Here is a 21,914-nt window from a genome sequence, read left to right on the forward strand (position 1 = left end):
AGAGAAGTGCAGAGGGCCAGGGATGGCATAGAAGTAGTTGAGACTGCAGTTGGATTGGCTAGTTCCTTGGATATTTTGAAAACTTCAGCCATATTGTTAGTGGCCGCAGAGATGCAGGCTTGGATATAGGCCCTTTTCTTCGAGCAGATGGAGAGTCTGTATTGCCTGCAGAGCAGGCGGCAGGCCAGTTTGTAAGAGGATGTGCTCAAAGCTGCCACTTCCATTCAGCAATTCTGCACTTGCATTTCAGATCGACCAGATCAGAGTCATACCCGGAGTTGCACTTGGCAGCAGGCTTCAGGAGGATTCTCATGACAGGGGCATGGATATCGAGCGTGTTGGAGATGGAGAGTTGAAGGTTAGAGAGGAGTGAATCAGAGTGAGAGTCAGTGGAGAGTGTAGGAGGGGGAGTCAAGGTGGCGGCAAAAGCAGCAGTGGACACTTGCTTCATCGGTCGAATGGGGGAGAAGGAGGCTGACAGTGCGGGCTAAGGCTTAGCAGGAGGACCAAGGACGTCCAGGCAAGAGGAAAGTATTTATTAGACCAGGAGAGAGTAGTAATGAGAGGGTTGGAGATGAGGAGGTCTGAGGTAATTAGAGCATCCAAGGTGTTCATAGCAGAGTTTGTCAGACCGGAGGGAAGAATAGAGAGGAGAAGAGACTCACAGAGGTAGCAGAAAGATCCAGAGGCTGCATCATGGGAGTCAAGGTGAATATTAACGTCTCCAAGGAAGAGAGCTTGGATGAGGAGTTCACAAAAGAGGAGGTGATGTCAACCTATTCAGAGTGAAGTGGAAGAACTGGCCAGGGGGTCTGTAGATGGTGGCCAGATTCAGAAAGAGGTCAGGGGAGACATTGAGCCTACAGACAAGTAATTCAAAAGAGGAATAGAACTGAGTGGGTATGATAGTCGCAGGGACCCACACAGGGATAATGATTGCCACTCGGCCCCCGGGCCTGTTCAGCCTGGGTGTAGAGAGGATGTACACCACCAGTGAAGAGAGTGTCAACACTTGTGACACACCTGTACATGAACCATGTCTCAGTGAGAGCAAGGACATGTAGGTCAAGGTCCTCAAGGAGATGACAGATGTCAGAGGAATGTTTGACGGCAGAGAGAGAATTGGGGGTAGCTAAATGGACCAGGTTGCCACTTTTGAAGGTCTTCCAATGAGGAGTACAGGAGTGTGGTACACCTGTCAAAGATGGCAGAGGAGCCAGAGGGAGGACATATAGAGGAGAGCTGGGAGAGAGGGGGAAGAAGTTGGTTAGAGACAGAAGATGCCTATCTAGAAGGAAGAGGTTGGGCTGACAGCCCAGGGACATGACAGTGCCATAGACATCAATGAGGGCCATGGAGAAGAGGAAGGATGCCAAGAGTACCTCCCAACGGGTGTCACCATTAATGCGAGAGGGAGAAAAAGGGCAGAGTACAGAGACCATGTGAGTATCCAAAGCATTGGAGAAGGAATGAAGAAGAGGATATTGGTGAGAGTCTGTCTGAAAGAAGCACTGACAGGTGTGGTGTTACCAGTGTGGGCACAGTCACGTGGGCGAGGGGAGACCCGAGCCACGTGATGTGGGTGTGAATAAAGGTTGGGGCTAGAAGATCGTCATTCCGGGACTGATAACTGAACAAGTGAGTCCTGTATTCTTGAGCACTGAATGTGTGAGGACTGAGACGTCTTGCGAATGCGTCCTGACCTCCCCCATCTGCACCGGGGGTCAGTTTGCTTCACACAACAATAGTTGTCAGAAATGTGCAGGCTAGGGTTGGAAACCAGGAGATCCTTCCTGAACTTTTTCATTCCAGTCTTAGACAGAGGAGTAGGATAGGTAATAGAGAAGCAGTTAGAGAATATGGGGCATATTGATAATGATAATGATGTGTTATTTAAATAGGGCCTTAATCCAAAGCGCTTTACAGAGCGCATACTTACATACAATATCACCCAACCGAAATTGGTACTCATTTATCCATCTCGGAAGCATGAAAGGCTGAGTTGGCCTTGCAGGGATTTGAATCAGCGACCTGCAGATCACGCTCAGATTGCAGCAGCGAGTGCTCAACCTGCTGAGCTATCTTGCCAGCATATTGAGATCACCATTGTGGAGACTGGGGGAAAGGGAGACGGTGAGAGAGGGAGGCACTGCAGAACACGACCCCCTAGCTGCAAGGCAATGCAACGACCAGGTCAAAAGACAACTATGACAGTCACATAGAAGAGGAAGAGCACACCCTTTTTTAAACACAGGCATAATTAGCAGATAGGAAGCTTCCATATTCCTACAGGCGAGTGAAAAGCATATTTTTTTAAACACATCCTGTAATTAACAGATAGGCAGGTTCAATGTTTCCTACAGGCGAGTGAAAAACATATTTCTTTTTAAAACACAGCCAGAATTAGCAGCCAGGATTTATAAACACAACCATGTTTCCTACAGACGAGTGAAAGGCATACTGTAGAGACCTAGCATCTGGCAGGATGAGCTGCGTGTGTGTGTGTGTGTGTGTGTGTGTGTGTATGAGTGAAGTGGAGCTTGGAATGTGGTGAGGGGCCTGGAACCTAGTGTTCACTGGGGTTCCAAGTAATGATGGTTAGGGAGAGGCAGAGAGAGTGCCAGAAGGAGTAGAAGCTAGTTACCTGCTCTCCTTACTTACCTTCGTACCTGCAACTGTAACAATAAAGCAAGATTACCTTTTGATACACACCTGGCTCTGGAGTGGTCCCTGCCTCCTGCCTGATTATTTACACCACTCCAAGATACAGCACATACTTTTCTAAAAACACAGCCAGAATTAGCCGAGTAAGCAGATTCAACTTTCCAACAGGCAGGTAGACTGCATACTTTTTTTTAACACAGTCAGCAATAATAGATAAGATTCAATCTTTTTCTAAAGGTGAATAAAATGAGCATAGATTTGACTTCTACAATAGGCTGATAGTAACTTAAAGGCTTAGCTTTCAGCATATATAACAGTTTTGGGACGCCCAGAGATGACATTCAAAGTAGAGAAGAAAAACCAACGAGATTAGCACCAACCGTCTTGACTGCCAGACCTAAAAACATTTGCATTTAAGAATGAAAACATGTCTATTGCTGAACATACACGAAGTTCAGTTCACCGCTATTTTGAGTATGCTTTACGTCACAATATGGAAGGATATTTGAGTTGGTTTCCCAATCCCCATCAGAGGGCTGTGTTGTTTAACTTTAGAGCCAACTGCCTCCCATGGGGTGCTGTGACACGTGTGATGGTTGCTCTACATCCTCACCAACATGTGAATGTGATAATACTGATTTGTCTGGCCTATGTTTAAATCGTTAAGGAGAACATTTCAGTGTGCAATCTTAGACACAACATAGATTCCAACATGTACATGCTTTCTCTTCCAGAAAGATATACTGCATTTGAATTGTATTATTTTATGAGAAGAGCCATACAACTAAGGAAGTATTATAGTGCTTCATAAAGCTTTTGTGCTTAGTGTGAGGATCTGAGAAGTGGTACATACCTTTATGTACTGTAATCATACTGATGATGTCATGATGCTGGAAGTGTGAGGGAATGGAATGTGACAGTGAGAGTTCTAGAGAAGACGGTTGGAGAGAGAGAGTGAGCTCTGATGGAGGGGCTGGTGGGTGTTCATTGCTCCATACTGAACTATCGAACTTATTGTATTATCATATTAACTAGCACTAAGACATGAATAAAGTGCTACTAAAGAAATTAAGTTTGGACTCTAATCTTGACCAGCGAACCTCGTTACACTTAGCTTTGTAGTTTCAATATCAGAATTGTTTTTTTAATGTTATTCTTATTTGTAGTATTGCTTCTGGTGATTAATGATGTTTTACTTTTACCAGTGTTTTATTCTGATTTAGTGATTTTTTTTTCCAACCTTATTAATAAAGATATTAAGTCTAGTTAAGACCGTACAGGTCAGATTCTCTGGGTTGCGGCCCTCTCTTTTCTCAGAGATGTCACGGAGCAACTGCCCTATCTAGGGGCAACATAGCTCACCTGGATGGAGTAGGATTCTCACTCGGACTGTCCTCGAGTGTTGCTAGGTCAGTGTCCAGAAGGGCCATTTGAGGTTGAATCTGTCCGGTGTTCTGATGAAGGTGCCAACAAGGATATATTCATTTCTCCCCTCTACCCTCGTCCAGTGCCGGTTTTTCCATCTGCCACTGGACATGCTGTGTGAACTGGTCCGTCAGGCTAGGCTATTATTGCAAGACCTGTCGAAAGCCAGACAGTTCTGGGCCTCCTGTTCACTGCACCACGGTCAAAATAGGCAAGGCCTCTATGCAGTGGTCGACGTGTTACCAAGAAACTCGCAGTGCCAGAATCAGGTTAGCTCCAAAAATTCGGCACTTCCAGACCCTTGCACTCTCCTCCAGTTCCAACTACCCACATGTTGTGCACCCGAGCCGTACCCCTATACTGGCACTGGTTCAAGCTTTTCACGCATGGCGCAGCGCCTGATCTGAGGGTCGGACTGGGTATAAAATTACCTCGCGAACCAATGAAAAACTGGCCCAGAATTTCAAATGGCTATTCATTCTTTTTGTGCCAGAACTGTTTGTGTAGTACCCAAGGGGATGTTTTTGATCAAATGTGATGCAACACTTGTCAGAACTGCTAGCCGCATGAAGTAACTTATCAAACTGGCTCACATGGAGCAAAAAGTGGCCCACTTTGACCATATAAGCTGGCCCACACTAGGCTTTTGTGTTTTTGGTTCGGGCATTGCCCTATAGGCCAGTCGAAGCCCGCTGCTCCCCAGCTCTTGGTGTCTTGCTCTCCAAAGTCTGCACAGTCCCGCCTGCGCCTGGCAGTGGGCAGTAAGAGCTCTCAGACGACATAGTGTGGTGGGTGGTGCCCATTCCCACTGGCACCCCAGTAGGGCCTGCTAACAGAATCAATATTGTCTGGTTACGCTGCAGTGGCACACAGAGGGCAAAGGGCATTCGTAGCTGTGGAGGATGGGGCCAGGAGGGAGTATGCAAGGTTTCAGATGTGCCAGAGTTTGGGGGCAGCGTCATTGTGTCTGGGGGGGCTGCTTGCCACTCACTTATGCATCGCCTATTCTGCTCGCCCCCACTGGTGTGGCTAAGAGGGTCAGTACCTGATTAGAAGCCTTGAATGTTTAATCTACCACATATCGTACACAACCTTTGCATCCCGATTCTTCAGTAAGGTTTTGGGGCTTCTCGGGTGCATGCCACGCTGTAATTGATATAGTGTTTTTGGGGTGTACGATGCATCTGTGTGCTTTTTCCGCTGCGTGGCAGGCACGCGCCTCATACATAGAAGCTATGACCTGGCGGGTGACAGCCTGGTTCTAACTCTGCATGGCCCGTGACCATGCTGCGTGTGTATATGCAGTGCATTCAGCGTGACTGCCATCACGTCTGGTCGTGTGTGCAATCTATGTTGACGGTTGGTTCATGCTGCGTGAGCAGTATATTGTGTGGTTGTTATTTATGTGTATGTTATGTGCACACACATACACACACAATGTTTGAAGTCATTTTCCTGTGCAACGCAGCCATGCGTGTAAAGTGTATTGTACTTAACACAGAGTCAGGAGATTTGCATGCAAGAAATTGATGCAGCATATGTTTTCACATAGTTGAACGGGTGCATTACCCCACTGAGCTATCACACATTCTCGAAGAATAACAGCAGCATATAGATGACTCCAAATCGTCCTGCTCCATTCACATAATGGTACACCTGTTTTTGGCGCCGCTGTTTCGGCGCGGGCCGATTTGGCGCGGCCGATTCGGTGCGGCGGCCAGTTCGGCGTGTCCATTTTGGCGCAGAAGCCTTTCTGGCACAGTCGATTTGGCACGAGGGACGTTTGGACGTGGCTGACATTGCAGCCACGTCTAAACGCTCTCACACAAAATACACTTCCAGAGTCCTGTGGACACAATGGGTCAAGTGACCACTGGTTGAAAACTCCACACAAAGAAAGTACGTAGCTTTGGTATGCATTTCTGTGTGATTAGTTACACATCTGTCAGTTGTGTAAAAAGAAGGTGCATTCTTTCTTGCTTGCCTTTAATGTATGCTGTAAAATTTTGGTGAAAGCAGGGTGAAAGTGCAGCTCACGATAACGTTCGATAGCATGATGCGAACGAGTGTTCTGGTAGGAGTTTCTCCATTATTTCGCGAGAGGGCACCGCGCTGACTCTGAGCTCCACTGAGATGGACGACAGGGGGACAGTTCCGCCCAAACAGCAACCCAAAATGGTACAAATTCAAAACAGTCTCCTAGCAGCTGGTGCTGCATCATTGGGACTAGACCTGAAGTAGCACAAGGTGCCCGTATATCACAATATTGCACACCGCTATACCGAAATCAAAAGTCTGCTATTGCTGGAGGATGTTTATTTCTTCTCTAGCTCATAATCCAACAGTCCGCTTACACATGTGTGCTACTAGCTCCAGTTGTTGTCGTATTGGTTTTATACAAGCACTGACTGGATACTGAGCACAGTCCAGTTCTTTATTTCAGTTGTATCTTACAACTGGATACGGGTGTGCAAATGTGCAGCGCTTCACGCCATATTAGGAAACCCATACCTCTGCAGTCAGGTTACACAACTTCCCAGTGCGGCTGTCACAGCAACCACCCTGTGCCATGTGGATATATGTAACATGTGTAGCGCATACAGCTCTCCGGGCTTCCACCGGTGGAAAAATACATCTTTTAAATTACATTTTAGACTTTCTATCTTTCCCGGAGTGAGGGTGTCAGAATGTCCGTCGGTGGTTGTTCCGCCGGTCCCCATACATCCCAATGGAAACATGTCAACTGGTGGCTTTTCCAACAGTCCCCTATAGCTCAATGGCACAATGTCCATTGGTGGTTGCTTCACCGTTAAATGTTTTAAAGTGTCACCACTTAATAAGTCTCAACATTAATTGGTGGTCATTTTATCGACCATGAAAGCATACAGTTCTGGGTGGACGCCCGGGAATCCTAACCCGATCGCTTCAGTCTGCGGGTGCATTAATCTACTGAGCTACCTTACTGTTTGAGCTATCCGTTCTGTCAAATAAGCCTGGGTAGGTTCTGTTGAGGGGCAGTGCTGTGTGCGTGGTGGTCCTAGTAATGAAATAGCAGAAAGCGTTGCAAAGCACAACTGAAGGTGATTGTGTGTTTGGCCCCATGTCTGAAAAAGCATGGCATGGTGCATCCGAAATGCAATGCGAAAAAGAACAGGGCGGTACTAGAACGGGCAGGCCGATATGAGGAGCACTGGCAAAGCTGGAAGTGTGCTTAAGAGGGGAGGCTCCCCTGGCCCTTTACGCCCTTGAGATCTGCACATCATGTCTGTAGCGTGTTACAGAGAAAAGTCATAGCCCCGGCAACAGTAAATGCTGAGGTGCACTGAGGGAGCTGTGTCTAGTGCCTAACAATAACACTGAAGGTGGCTCGCGAATCGTGTGCTTTGGGTAGTCCTCAGTACAGAAGCACGAATACCTGTTTACGCAGTGCTTTAAAGCACCAAGGGTGCACGTTCACGCAGAACAAATAGTGCCCAGAGATGTTCCTTTGCAACCAGGGGACAGGAATCCCAACTTCTCCAAGTGACCAGCTTGTGTGATCCTATGCGACCCACGTGGATCTTCTTATGCATCTGCTAAGAATTAGGTGTGTTTAAATACATTTCAAACACAAACAGACACCCAGCTTCCTCACCCCGCTTCCCCATGAAGAGGGCCATGCACACACAAATCCTGGCCTCGCATCTTTTGATCTCATCTGTCAGATGGCCCCTGAAGCTGCAGCGTGGCTGGGGGCTGTGGCTATGGCCCACCAAAGTTCACGACTGTAGCTGGGACTCCTCTGCGCTGCTGCTGTAAATGGCATGCACATATGCCATGCCAGGATTTGAACACACATAGCCCCTCGCGCCAAAACATACCGGCGGCGAAACGTTCCTGCGCCGACCTGGCTGTGCCAAATCGTCCTGCTCCGTCACACAAAGCTAGCATTTGCTAAATATGTGTTCCAGCGCCATCTGCTGGAAAGAAAGAATAGGGGAATTCACAAAAAAGTACCAGCATAATGGTATGAAAAAATTAATAAAATGGGGCGTATTTACAGTATTTTACTGTGTAAAAAGCCCATGTACGCACCTTATCTGGAGGGCTGGTTGTCCCCATGACCATCAGTCTGGCTTCAGAGCTGACAGAAGCATAGAAACTGCTGCCCTGAACATCTGTGAAGACCTTCTCTCCAACCTTGACTCCAATATCCCCTGTGTCCTTATCTTACTTGATCTCTCTTCTGGATTTGTCATGGTCAACCATGCCATCCTGCTCAACACTCTCCATGATAACCTGGGTATCACTTATCAGGCCCGGGTTTGGCTGACCTCTTTCCTCTCAGATAGACCTTCTCAGGTCCAACTTGGGTCCTTCCTCTCCTCTTCTATCTCTACCTGTCGTGTTCCCCAGGGTTATAACCTCTTTCCCTGGCTGTTCAACCAATTCCTGGCACTTCTTTCCCACCTCATTGCCGCTCTCTGCCCCAACTTTCAGTGCTAAGCAGACGACACTCAGCTCATTTTCAGGCTCCCTTCCGCCACCTCTTCTCCTTCTCTCATCTCTGACTGTCTGTTTGTTATCCAGGTGTGGTGTGCCGCCAACGCTATCTGACTTAATACCAGTAAGACTGAGTTTCTGCTCATCGGCCCACCTGCTCCCTCCTTTCCTGTCGATCTCTGGCCGGCCTCTCTTGGCCCTCTTCCTTCTCCCATCTGTGAGGCTAAAAACCTTGGGGTCATCTTCCACTCTACTCTCTTCTTCTCTGCTCACATCTCTGATGTCTCTAACAAGTCACACTACCAGCCACACCTCCTCAGAGGTAGTTGTTAGGATGTGCAGTGTTTCCAATGTTTACCTGTTAAACCATGAGTGTATAATATTTCCTTCACTATGTCTATTGTCACTTAGATACTATAGAACATAGAACTGCATCTTATGTAGCAGGGTTCCATGGAGAGCCAGTGAAGAAGCAGGGCCTTAGTGGGAAGATTGTACTCCTCCTGCTGGGGGTCGTCTTATGTCATCAACTTGCAAATAAAAGGTTCTTTAACTTTAAACTACTGGTTATGTGAAAGCCTCCCTTTGTACATAACATTTGGCGACGAGGATTTTGACTGGGACCCGGAGGACGACCCCCAGCGCCTTTTCTACAGATCTAGTGTGCTGGCTGTGGAGCGGAGCCAGCCTGACTTGCCTGAGGGAGGGCCTTTTTCAGTGGATTATTGACGGCCTGACATCCAGTGTGTGGCATCCACCGGAGGGACATTGCTAGCACCAGAGGAAAACCCCTGGAGGCTCTGTGGTCTGTGGGAGCTGGAATTGGACCCCTGCAATTTTGTTGAACTTGTGGAGACCGGGCTGGCAAAGACATGGCTTTGGCACTTTTATAATTGGATTTTGGGTTGTGTGTTTTCCGAGCGGCCATTGGACACCCTGGCCCCACACTGAGCAAGGTTGAGAAAGGAGTCGCCGCCGATGACCCTGGTGAGGCGCCCCAGGGTGAGTACATAACCAAGCAGCTATCTTTTAATTAGTGTCACCTACCTGTTTGGGTGGGAGCTCTATTGGTTAAACCAGAATTGCAAGCTTGTTATTCTATTCTGCAACTTTGAGACATGGTAAATATGCCTGCTCCTGTGTTTTTTCTGGCAGTGCCAGTTGAACCCAGGGTTAGATGGGAAGACTGGAAGGAAGGATTCAGCAAATATGCCTTAGCAGTGTTTGGTGCCAACTACTCCAATGAGCGCAAGGAGGCATTGCTATTTCACTGTTTGGGAACTGCAGGCCAAGAGGTCTTAAAGAGATTGCCGGAGCCTTCTGACATTTTGGATGCTGGTCCATATGAAAGGACATTAGCCAAACTGGACAGGCATTTTAGAGTGGAGGAGAACATTATATTGGAAAGATATAAATTTGCCACGAGAGAGCAGAAGAATGGGGAAAGTATCGAGGATTTTGTCACGGCTTTAAGGGGCTTAGCAGTGAAATCCAAATTCACTCACTGTCAGGATGAGCACTTGAGAGACCAGCTAATGATTAAATGTTCCAATGACAGTATTAGGAAAGAACTATGGAAAGAGAGGAACCCCACTTTGGATCGAGCAATTGAGATAGCGAAAATGGTGGAACACACAGATAAGTGCATTGAAGTTCTTCAATCGGATACTGTGAACAATGGTAAACCCAAGTTGGATGAGAGTCAGGGTTCAGTGCTGAAGGTGTCAAAGGTTGTTCAGAGGCAGAGTACGTGGAATCCAAGACGCGCCTCGCAGAATGCTAAAAGGAGCGAAGAGAACAGACCGGCAACTGGCAGAGGATGGCGTCAATGGGTTCCTGCAAAAGATAGCAGAGGGATTCCCAAAGACATGAATTCTTTCAAGATGGTTAGGGATTCAGGACAATCCAGAGGTTTTCCAGGGAGAAGATGCTTTAGATGTGGAAGCTTGTCGCATATAGCCTCGGATAAGGATTGCTTTGCTATTCATATCATATGCAATGAGTGTGGTGTGAGAGGGCACATTGCCCGATGTTGTAGAAATTTTAATGCTGGGTCAAATCAAGTGCATGAAATAAGTGCAAGTTATGAAGATGAGTCATATTGTGAGGATGGCAGAGAAGTGGTTTTTACAGTGAATGCTGTCAATGGCAGAGTGAAAATGCAGAAACCTTATGCTGAGGTTGTAATTCGAGGTGTACCCGTACGCATGCTAATGGATAGTGGTGCTGACTACACCTTGATAAGTGTGGAAGTGTGGAGGAACAAATTCGATAGTTGTACTCTGTGGGAAAATACTGTTAAAGCAAATGCTTATGGAGATGTTCCCATAGATATTATAGGTTGCTTTGATGCTGAATTACAGTTTAAGGACAGGAAGGCCAAAAGTTGTGTGTATGTTACCAACAGAGGGGGTGAATTGTTGTCATGGAGTGATCAAGCTGAATTGAAGATAAGGCTTGAGGCAAGTCATCCCGAGCAGGTAATGTCTGTTGCGGGAGGAGAGCCCACAGAGATGCAAACCACGTTATCTGGGAAATTGGGGTGTCTTAAGGGCTTTGTACATGTAATTCGCCTAAAGAAAGGAGCTGTCCCTAAGATTGCAAAACTGCGAACTATTCCTCTTGCTCTTAGAGGAGATGTAGAGGAAGAACTCAAGAGAATGGAAAGAGATGGTGTCATTGAAAAGATAGAAGCATCTGAATGGGTCAGTCCTATAGTTGTAGTCAGAAAAGGCAATGGGTCTTTGAGGCTCTGTATAGATCTTAGACATCTAAACAGCATGGTTGTGGCAGACAGGTTTCCTCTTCCCCGAATAGATGATTTGATGGTGGGAGTAGCTGGGTCAAAAGTGTTCTCCATACTAGATCTTAAATCGGCCTACCATCAGGTTGAATTGCACCCTAATTCCAGGGATCTCACCGCCTTCATCACCCCGATTGGATTGTTCAGGTGTGTTCGCATGCCATTTGGTTTGGTCTCAGCCGCAAGTGTGTTTCAGAGTATTATGCATAAATTACTTGGGGGTGAAAAAGGGGTGATGTGTTATCAGGATGATGTTCTTGTATGTGGGAGCGATGAGAAGGAGCATGATGTTCGTTTGAAAAGAGTTTTGGATATTTTGAAGGAGGCAGGCCTCACCGTTGCCTTGGAAAAATGTACTTTTAAAGCCAACAAAGTAGTGTACCTAGGTCATGAGATCACTGGGGAAGGGGTTAGACCCAAGGAGGAGGCTATTGAGGCCATAAAAAGAATGGAGGAGCCTAAGTCTAAAGGGGACATACTATCATTTTTGGGACTGGTGGAGTTTTACGGCAAATTTGTCAAGGGGTTAGCAGAAATGTCGAGGAATATGAGATTTCTCACTCGCAAGGGAGTCGTTTTTAAATGGTGTGACCAGTGCAAGAAAGAATTTTTGATGATAAAAGAGGCTATAGTCAATGCTCCCATTTTGAAAATATTTGAGGAAAGTAAACCCACATTGCTTTTTGTTGATGCCAGTGATTATGGTGTTGGGGCTGTTCTGATGCAGGAGGATCAGACAGGTTTACAGACTGTGGCTTTTGCGTCCAGGTCTTTGAAGGGCCCAGAATCTAGATATTCAGTTATTGAGAAGGAGGCTCTAGCATGCGTTTGGGGTGTCGAGAAATTTAAAAGATTCTTGTGGGGGAGGAGTTTCACCATTTGCACTGACCATAAACCCTTGGTTGGAATTTTTACGAAAGGTGGTTTGGAGGGAGTGTCAAGACGCATTATGAAATGGGTCACGGCATTGCTAGGGTTACAGTATACCATGCTCCACGTAAAGGGGGAGGTTAATGTGGTTGCAGACGCCTTGTCTAGATCTGTCCAGAGGGAAATTTCTGACGATAGTGACTTTACAAGTTCAGAGGAGAGTGCAGAAATATTCCAGGTGCATGAAACATTAAAGAAAAGTGAGTGGGATGTGTCTTGCACGGAGGATGTTGTATATCAAGGAGTACTTACTCTGGTTGCAGAAGGTAAAATTAAGAGCCACAGGGGCGAGATGAATGGTTTTGCCAAAGTGAGGGAGGAGGTATGGATTCAGGATGGTTATTTATACAAGGGTCACCAGATGGTTGTGCCAGTCGGTATGAGGAAGTCTGTCTTGGAGTTGGCCCATGTTGGGCATTTAGGTCTGGCCAGGACGAAGGGACTTGTGAGGTCTGAATTTTGGTGGCCTGGTATCGACAAGGACATAGAGGAACAAGTCAAAGACTGTGTGGAATGTATTGAGGGAAACAAAGGCTTGAAAGTGCAAAAAGTTCCCATGGTAGTGAGGGAGTCCCCGCGTGTCCCTTGGGACGAAATTGCGTTGGATCTCCTCGGTCCATTTAATATTGGTGGTGGCAGAGATAGCTACCTATTAGTAGTCATGGATTTATTATCAAAATGGCCGGAGGTATGTGTACTCAAGGACATATCCAGTAGTAGTATAATCAGATTTTTGGAACAACTGTTTTGGAGAGAAGGGTTTCCAAGAAAGTGTTTGTCTGACAATGTGACCCAACTTCGTTCCAGAGAGTTTAAAGAATTCTTAGAGAATCATGGGATTGAGCAGGTGAATACTTCTTTATATCATCCCCAGAGTAATGGGTGCATGGAACGATTTAATAGGACTCTGATGGAGGCTATTAGGATAGCGGTGGCTACTGGAGGAGATTGGGTGAGAACAGTGATGGAACGCACGTTCCAGTATAGGCTAACTACCCATAGTGTCACAGGCGTGAGTCCATTTGAGATCTTGAGAGGAAGAAAACCAAATACTCATTTATGTCCAGGTTGGATGGGCAAATCAAAAATGGTGGATGTGGATCTAGAGAGTGTAAAAAGGAGAATTTTTGAAGCTGGAGTTAGATCCAAGGAGAGGTATGATCAGAAGAATTGTTGTAGGGAACTCAAGGTCAAAGAGGGTGATTGGATTAAAGTCAAGCTCCCCACCAAAGTTCGTAAAGGAGCCTCGTTGTTTTCTGAACCCAAGCAAGTTGTGAAAGACTTGGGTTCGTCAGTGTTGGTCAAAGGAGGAGCTATTTGGAATAAGGAAAGGGTGGCTTTTCCGTTTCAATGTTAATTTGTCTTCAGTTAGTTGGAGACAGGGACTTTCTTGTGACTCTACCTAATCAACCACTAGATGTCATATATCTATGCTCTTGATTTGTGCCAGGACTTGCAGCGCATCCAATGTTTTACCTGTTAAACCACGAGTGTATAATATTTATTTTACAGGTTTCAATTTCAGTTGTTCAATATGTGTTTTACAGGTTTCAATTTTAGTGGGTCTTCACCCACACAGTTACTTGTTATGTTTAAGGAGGAGAGGTGTTAGGATGTGCAGTGTTTCCAATGTTTACCTGTTAAACCATGAGTGTATAATATTTCCTTCACTATGTCTATTGTCACTTAGATACTATAGAACATAGAACTGCATCTTATGTAGCAGGGTTCCATGGAGAGCCAGTGAAGAAGCAGGGCCTTAGTGGGAAGATTGTACTCCTCCTGCTGGGGGTCGTCTTATGTCATCAACTTGCAAATAAAAGGTTCTTTAACTTTAAACTACTGGTTATGTGAAAGCCTCCCTTTGTACATAACAGTAGTCTTCCTTTCCTTTCATTCCCCAAGAAGCTCACTGTCTCCAGAGCTCTAGTTCTCTCCAGACTGGACTACTGCAACATCCTCTTTCTAAATCTGCCAGTTTCTACTCTCTGCCCTCTGCAACTCATCCAGAACAGGACTTCAAGACTTGTCCTTGGCCTCAGGACCAGGGATTGTATCTCTCCAGGATTGAAATCTCTGCACTGGCTCCCAGTGGCTGTGAGGATTAAGTTCAAAACCCTCTGCATTGTCCACAAGGCCTTTCGGGGCCTGGGGCCTCATTACCTCCCACTCTTTCTTCCTAAATATCTTCCTTCTCGAGCTCTTCGCTCATCTTCCTCCAACTCCCTCAGGGTCAGTCGCTTCTCCAAGCAACGAGTTGGTGGTAGATCTGTTTCTTTGGCCGGGGCATCCCTTTGGAACAGCCTCCCTGCCTTCCTGAAACTTGAGGAGAACCATCTTCTGTACCAGAAGCATCTCAAGACCGTCCTCTTTGCTTCAACTTTCTCTCCTCTTCTCCCCTTCTGAACTGCTGACTGAAACTGCACTGGTCAACTGGCTAACCTCTGACCTCGAGCCCAGGTCCCCTCCCCACCACCTGCACTTCTGCACTGCCTCTCGGTCAACCCCTGCACTTGAGAGTTGTTTCTGTATCCCTACATTCCCCACCAACTCTTGACACTTGGTGTCTGAACTTACCCCTGCACTTGCCACTAGCTGGCCGCACTTTCACCTACTGTTCTACTGTTTTATTTATTTTATTTATGTTTTACTGTTAATCCTATGTATTGCACTGCCTCCTACCCCTCTCCCCGCACTTTCCCTTTCCCCCTCCCCTGCACTTGTGCAATTTTAATGTCGCCTGGGGTAGTAAGATCGTTGTCTCTGTCTTCCCTCTATTCCCCCTCACTTGCCTCGTCACGCTTTGAAACACTTGTGCATAGGCACGTTATAAATGCCATATCATATCATATCATGTTTCCTTTTAAAAGGATTCCCGTTTTTATTTCTCAAAGACTAATGTCACATTTAGAATAACTTTCTGGGAGTGAAGTAGTCATGAATGTTTCCTCTAATGTGTAAACTGTTAGCACATTTGGAGCAGGACTGCAAACCTAAAACTGCATTACTCTTTTTAGCGAGCAACGCCTCTGGGTCATTTTCTCAACAAAGAAGCCCCATTGCTGCTATCATATTGCTGGCATGCCAATTGCTGGTGCCCAGAAGGAAGTATACATTGGGTGCACTATATATGGAGGCTGGGAAGTTTTAATGACTATCAGGCACATATTTGTACAAACTCGCCAACACCGGTTTATAAATCACAGAGCCAGGGACGTCATTTGGAGATCACCACGTGTCGCAACTGCGACCCCTGAAGTCTCCCTTGCTAACACTTAAAAAGAAAAGGTTATTTTTTTTATTTTTTTAGTTCCTGGTCTGTGTCCAGTAGCATATGGCTCTTTGTTTCTGAAGTGACTGGTTTTCTGGTAGCTATAGTGGGTAAGATAGCTCAGTGGGTAGAGAGCTCTCTGCTGCAATGTGTGTGTGATCTGCAGGTTGGAGGTTCGACTCCCGGCAAGGTCAACTCAGCCTTTCTTTCTGCTGAGGTTGATAAATGTGTAACAACACATGTTGGGTGATATTGAATGTATATTTGTTCTATATGAAGCGCTTAAGTGTAAGTGCTATATAATAATACATCATTATCGTTTGCCCTTGGACGTGTGCTTGCATTCACAGTCATGTGGTAATATGGGCCTATACGCACTGATATTATCGATACATATGGTGATTCTTTCTTGTATGAAATGTGTATCACTTTACAGTGATACCGTAACCGTATTTTTCATAGTGTACTTAGAAACAATGCTATGTTATGCCTGTTTTGTCGAGGGGTGAAAGGTTGGGTCCCATTACTTCCTGTGATGTCACTTCAGGGTGGGGTCAGATGACATCACTTCCTGTGATGTCATCAGAGGTCAAGGGTCGTGTGATGTAACTTCCATTACCCCTGGCATTTTGGGGAAATGACGTCCCTGCACAGTGCGCCGGCTGTCTTCCACGATAAAATCCATTTCCTAGAGCTTAACACTTTTTTAATAATCTGGAAGATTCCTCCTAGTAGACGCAAATCTGCAACCGACCTACCCATGCAGCGCAAGGGAAAACTTGATAGTTAATCGCCTGGTGAAAAAATGCATTGCAAGAAGACCTTCTTCTTTGCACAACGGTCTTGTTTGCTGTAGAGCGAACGCCGTGCAACATTTGATCTGAACCAGTTGAACGTTTCAGAATCCGGACCCATTTTGAAACACAAGCGGCATGGCTGCTGCAGTGGAGCCTTCCCATTGCTCATCATGCATATCACCCACCCCCTGCCTTGGCAGTCTATGAGCACGGATTTCTGAGCTGTCTTACATCCATACGATATTAGCACACATACATCTGCCATTATTTGCTACTCCAAAAACGATAAAAGTAAACCCTGTCGCTGGATTTGAAAAGCGTGTTTTAGGCAGGGCATGCTTCTCCCTCTTTGCATTCCACGCTGCTTCGCTGCAGTCTAATCAAAATGCAAACTACAATGCAATGTGAAAAATTAAAAGAGAATTGTAAGTGTGAATCATGGCGCCTATTTGCATGTGTGGCCCTCTAGTTCATTCCTTGTTTTTTTCCTCTTGACTGTTCCCTGGGAAATCTGTCACATTTGCATATTATTACATGGGCATGCGCTCAGTATCACTGAGTAACTAGGGGCCCGGTGATAGATTACAAGTCCACGGGCTGCCAAACAGTACTTTTGCTCTTGAAAAATATGTGTTTTGCAAGCCTGGCACAATATTGCATATGTTAACACGCGTGATTTGTGTGATGTATATACAGAGAGGCTCGCTCATTAGGGACAGAAAACGGCGGCTCTTAAATCATAAACGGAGGCACTTTCCAACTTTTCCGACTCCCATAAAATGATTTGCCGGAATTATGCAAATAGATGAATGGAAATGAAGCAGGGCCTTTTAATTTGAATGATTGTGGCATAATAAAGGACTCCGTTATCCCATTTTGCGTCCTCGAGTCAGGCGCTTTCATTAAAAAATGATGCCGTGCGATGGCCAATGGGTGTGAACAGTTCTTACAGTTGTCTCTGTAGCCCGATACTTGGAGGTGTTCTGTCCCATTTATATTAATGGGAACTTGATAGGCCGTCCTAAATCATAATAATCAAATGCCTTCAATTAATTAGAGCTATGACTTTTTACGTTTTTTTTTTTTTACATGGAGAATGAATGCATATAGGTTAATCTTAACCTGGCAGCATTTTCCAGATATAGGATTTCATTTGCTGATCAAGGTTAATTTTCATATTTGTATGCATTTTATGTACATACATTAAAAAAGAAGAAAAAAAGCTTAAGCGACCACCCGCGTTAAGAGCTATAGGAATGTTGTCTACACATTTTACGGCTCTGGACAGTTTCTGAAATGTTCCCATGCAAGAACATTTAGTTGTCCGCCTGCCCTATGTGTTCCACCAGCCCAAATGTTATGCATTGATGCCAGCATCTGATTTAAATGCTTTGTGATCCATGTTAAATGCCCCCTGCTATGCAGACATCTCGGGAAGCATTTACAAGTGTTTGCATTACAAAGTGCTGAAAACACATGTAAGCCCATATATGCATGCATTTATTGCTCTTTTTAGTGCAAACAACGAACATTCTAGAGAGGAAAAAGGTGGATATAAATTCTGTAGTTGCTGATCTACTCCATCCAATTACCAATATTTTAAATACTGTATGCTTAAAGAAATTCTTATTAAAAAGGAATCAACACATTTACAAACTTATTTTGCTTTCGTTCGTGGCTGGAACTTTGTATATGCAAACTGCCTGATTACAAGCTTGGCAGCAGTGGTAAAATATGCAACATTGTAAAATACTGCTGTCGGCCTCATATACAAAAAGTTTAGCACACCGCAATGTGACTTTGTGCTACAAAAGTACTCATTGTGCCATGTTAAATGTCATTATCTGATTTACAAATCGGCCTTTGCGCTGTGCCTTCTCACTTTCTGCTGTTCAGGAGCGCTTTGCGCGACACAGACTGTAATACCCAGAAAGGTCCAGAGCAAAGAACTAACTAGGGAGTGGAACATGCATAATCCCCATTCAAGGAGGAAAATGAGGAAGAACATGGGTGTGGGTAGGGAGGAACCGTACAAAAAACTAACACCCACATCAAGTGCTAAGTAAAACCTATTCACAGAAGCAATCACGCTATCTGACTGATGCCAAAGGCGAACAAACTTACTGCTACCCTTCACTCATCGCAAAGTACAAAGCGCATTGGAAGCCTGCACATAAAAAGTGCGAAGCGAGCCCAATGAATATTCTATTGCCACAATGCTGGCTCCTGCATTGCTAACAATAATATTACTACATGTAAGGAGGAGGAAGTGGAGGACGGACAGAAACTTCCATCCATGATCACACTTTTTCGTATGGCAGATGAGGACATGTATGTGATACACCGTTTCCCTCCCCATGACATACTAGAGCTGTTCAGCAATCGGGAGAATGAACTGGTAGCACCCACCATGTGCTCACAGTCTGTGACACCTCTAGTCAATGTGCTATCCGTCTGTAGAGGAGTAGGTAGAAGCATTATCCCTAACTCTCCCACCCCCTCACTGCAATCATACTGCAACAGTAGGAGAAGAGCCCTATATGGGATTCCATGGTGTACGCCTATACCGCATTGAATGTACAAAAGACGATATGCACTCACGCAACCTTATCGAATGTACCCTTGCACTGAGAGAGTGGAAGGAAATTGTGTGGAAGGATGTCAGCACGCACCATTGGACATCATGTAGTCCTGAGTGAAATCTGACGAGGGCAGAGTGATGTTGCGAAGAAGATATACAAGGACATACTGAAATGGAACGAAAATACTTAAAAGTGACTATGTAACTGGAGTGACAAGAGAAAGATATACGAAATGATAAAGTAATTGTATCTGCAAACTAAGATAAAGTAACTTGCTGTCTAGTAAGTGTAAATATGCAAGGACGTCCATGATAGTAAAATGGATGATGTCTTGTGTAAAGATTCAATTCAGCTACCTCAGAAACAGACCAGAGGTGCAGAGTCAGGAGACGTTGGAGAAATAGCTAAATGTGCAAAACGAAGAGAGGTCTATGTTGGCCTGGAATCAAGGATGCTATTTCAAGGAATAATTGCAAAGCACAAAGGGAGGCAGACGAATAAGCCTGGACATGAGACACATTTCTCTTAGATTAAAGAAGAAGAAATAATTTGCAAGCGCCAAGTATTGGACAATTAACAATGGATAAGGTTCCTACAAGATAGAGTGAGCAAGTCTCTAGAGGCCAAGAGGAGCAATGATACCCAGCATAATTGAATCAAATAACAGTAAATAAGAGGTCTAAATGGACACATGTGATTCAGAAGTCAAAGCAAGGGCCATTTTTTTTTTATTGGTTTGGCTGAAAATATTCAACCTTCCAATACAAAACAAAGTATTTCCTTTTACAATTAGACATATATATATATATATATATATATATATATATATATATATATATATATTAAGTGAAAAAACTTTGTTAAAGGGACGTTATGGTTAAGTTGAGCTGCTAAAAACCTATGAAATTCAGTGAAAAAACTTTGTCAAAGGGACGTTATGGTTCCAAGTAAAACCGAAAAACCCTTGAAATTTGCCAGTTATGGTAAGCTAAGCAACCTAACTCGCACCACCACCGTGCACTGCTAAGACTAACACCCAGGACATCAAAGATGACATCACAAATGTCATTGATGACATCACATGTGTATGTACTTTTCATGAAATATGTGTACAAGGGATTCTTATTATAATGTTGCGAAAGAAGTGTCAAGGATCATTGCAATAAATATCATACCCTAATTAGTGCATTGAACGATGCATTGAAATGGCCATGCACCCAAGACTCTATGCCCTGGCAACAACCACCGCAGCATTTCACATCCATAGAGTCAAACATTTCAACTATGGTCTATGTAAACTTTTAATGTCCGCAGACATTATGAGTGTTCTTAGAACACTTTCAACTTGCCAGCGAACAATACGGACAGCGTTTTCAGGACACCCCCTACGAACATTTCAGAACAACGCAATAGTTCTTAAAACACTTTCAAGTTGACAATGAACAATACGGACAGTGTCCTCAGAACATCCCCATTTTGTTTATTTGCGAACATTTCAGGACACCATGAGTGTTCTAAGAACACATTCAACTTGACAGAGAACAATACGAACAGCATCTTCAGGACACCCCCTACGAACATTTCAGTCAACGCGAGAGTTCTTAGAACACATTCAACTTGACAGAGAACAATACGGACAGCATCCTCAGGACACCCCGATTTTGTTTATTTGCGAACATTTCAGGACACTGCGAGTGTTCTTAGAACACATTCAACTTGCCAGTGAACAATACGGACTATGCCTTCAGGACAACCCCTACGAACATTCCAGGACACCACGAGTGTTCTTAGAAACGTCTTCAGAACACCCCCATTTTGTTTATTTGCGAACATTTCAGGACACCGCGAGTGTTCTTAGAACACATTCAACTTGACAGAGAACAATACGGACAGTGTCCTCAGGACACCCCCTACGAACATTCCCCGGACACTGCGAGTGTTCTTAGAAGCGTCTTCAGAACACCACCATCTTGTTTATTTGCGAACATTTCAGGACACCGCGAGTGTTCTTAGATCACATTCAACTTGACAGAGAACAATACGGACAGTGTCCTCAGGACACCCCCATTTTGTTTATTTGCAAACATTTCAGGACACCGCGAGTGTTCTTAGAACACATTCAACTTTCAGGACACAGCGAGTGTTCGACAACATCTTCAGAACACCCCCATTTTGTGTATTTGCGAACATTTCAGGACACCGCGAGTGTTCTTAGAACACATTCAACTTGACAACGAACAATACGGACAGCGTCCTTAGGACACCCCCTACGAACATTCCCCGGACACCGCGAGTGGTCGTAGAAGCGTCTTCAGAACACCACCATCTTGTTTATTTGCGAATATTTCAGGACACCGCGAGTGTTCTTAGAACACATTCAACTTCACAGAGAACAATACGGACAGCATCCTCAGGACACCCCCATTTTGTTTATTTGCTAACATTTCAGGACACCGCAAATGTTCTTAGAACACATTCAACTTGCCAGCCACAACCCCCCATTTATATTTGCGAACATTTCAGGACAAAGCGAGTGTTCGACAACGTCTTCAGAACACCCACATTGTGTGTATTTGCGAACATTTCAGGACACCGCGAGTGTTCTTAGAACACATTAAACTTGACAACGAAGAATACGGACGGCGTCCTCAGGACACCCCCTACGAACATTCCCCGGACACCGCAAGTGTTCTTAGAAGCGTCTTCAGAACACCACCATCTTGTTTATTTGCGAACATTTCAGGACACTGTGAGTGTTCTTAGAACATATTCAACTTGACAACGAACAATACGGACAGCGTCCTCAGGACACCCCCATTTTGTTCATTTGAGAACATTTCAGGTCACTGCGAGTGTTCTTAGAACAGTTTCAGTTTTCTTGCGATCAAAACGGACACATATTGAGTCCTCAGAACAACCCACATTCAGTTTATTTAGAACATTTCAGAACATCTGTGATG

This window comes from Ambystoma mexicanum, chromosome 6p (assembly GCF_040938575.1).
Source record: "Ambystoma mexicanum isolate Mex_15411 chromosome 6p, UKY_AmexF1_1, whole genome shotgun sequence".
NCBI lineage: Eukaryota > Metazoa > Chordata > Amphibia > Caudata > Ambystomatidae > Ambystoma > Ambystoma mexicanum.